The sequence below is a fragment of the Carlito syrichta genome, unplaced genomic scaffold (assembly GCF_000164805.1).
Source record: "Carlito syrichta isolate Samal-C Ts95f unplaced genomic scaffold, Tarsius_syrichta-2.0.1 Scaffold302038, whole genome shotgun sequence".
NCBI lineage: Eukaryota > Metazoa > Chordata > Mammalia > Primates > Tarsiidae > Carlito > Carlito syrichta.
The window spans coordinates 494173-495975 of NW_007246134.1; positions in this window are offsets into that span (position 1 = coordinate 494173).

The window sequence follows — 1803 nt, forward strand, 5'->3', positions numbered from 1 at the left end:
AGGAAGGAAGGAAGGAAGGAAGGAAGGAAGGAAGGAAGGAAGGAAGAAAGAAAGAAAAATAAATAAAGATGTGGGGTACAGTTCAGGATGAGGTAAACAAAAGTTCATTATGCAGGTACCTTTGTTGATGAAGTGTGCCCCCACCCACGGCTCACCTGGCAATTTCCCACTACTGCCAATCCCACCCCCCGCCCTCCCCTGGCAGTTTCTCACTCATAAGCGGACCTTGAACAATTATCATAATACAATAAGAAAGGGATTGGCAGTCGTGGGAAACTTCCAGAGTTTTAGAAGTCTTTGAGCCAACATCGTTAGAGGAAAGATTTCATCCACACTCGCCATTTCCAGCTCCTCTTGAGACATCAGACCCACGGAGCTTGGACATGAGCCCTTCAGCAGAACCTCTGTCCTTCTGATCACCCCAGCCGCCAAGCGTCACGCTGGAAACGCCCGCACACACACGCTGTGTTCTGCTTCCCACTTTTTCCTTCCTTGCCAGCCCTCCCTCCATAGATGCAAATTATATCACTAACAGTGGCCGACAGTCCTCGGGCACCAACTATGAGCCAGGCAACATTATCTCAGGGACTGCTCCCATCAAAGCGGGAGGCAGATCCTGCCATCTTCTCTGTTTTCCAGATGATGACACTGAGGCTCAGAGAGGTGAGGCAACTGACTCAAGGCCACAAAGCTCATTGGAGTTTAAACTTGGCCTTTCTGATTTCAAAGGCTGTGTTTTCATGTCCTGCCCACTGCTCCTCCTTCATGTGACCATGTGTGTTGACACAAGCCCAGTCCCCTGGACCATTGGAGGGTGCTGATTTGAGAGGGGGAAGCAGGAGCTGCTCCATCTTCATTCTGGCTGGTTCCTTGGCAGGGGCACCCCTGTTGCATGTGATGCAGCCTGGTTCATTTTTTAGAATCCCTTCTCTATACGAGGGGAGTATCAAACTATAAAAATCTAAAAGAAATAATCGTCTAAAGTGAAAATTGACATATTTCATGTATGAACTGAAATTCACACTACCAAACAAAAATATGACTTTTTTTTTGAGTCGGAGTCTCACTCCATCGCCCAGGCTGCAGGGCAGTGGCACACTCATGGCTACCGCAGCCTCGACCTGCTGGGCTCAGGTGATCCTTCCCAGTAGTTGGAACCACAGGCATGTGCCACCACGCCCACTGATTTTTTCTTGATTTATTGTAGAGCCGAGGTCTCACCAACTTGTCCAGGCTGGTCTCCAACCCCTGGGCTCAGGCAATCCTTTCGCCTCTGCCTCCCAAAGTGCTAGGATGACAAGGGTGAGCCACCATGCCCAGCCAAAAATATGACATTTCATAGTGTGTACTCTGGTCTGCAGTTTTTAAATTTTAAACACAAATAAAAGCTCCAAGAGATTGTGTAGAATGACAGAATTGAAGAAACTCAAACTCCATTGCTTCATCTTGACAATTGTTGTACAACCATTTATTTCACATCTTGTCCAAACACAGGAATATACAGTATCACAGGGTTAGAGATACAAGCCTCACCCAAAGCGATCGACGGATTTCAAGTCCTTACAAATGTACACTCAAAACAAGAACACGCCTGGGTGCAGTGGCTCAGCCTGTAATCCCAGCACTTTGGGAGGCCGAGGCAAGAGGATTGCCTGAGCCCAGGGTTTCAAGACCAGGCTAGGCAACTTGGTGAGACCTTGTCTCTACAATAAATCACAAAAACTAGCCAGGTGTGGTGGCGTGTGTCTGTAGTTCCAGCTACTCGGAAGGCTGAGGTGGAAGGATCGCTGGAGCCCAGCAGGT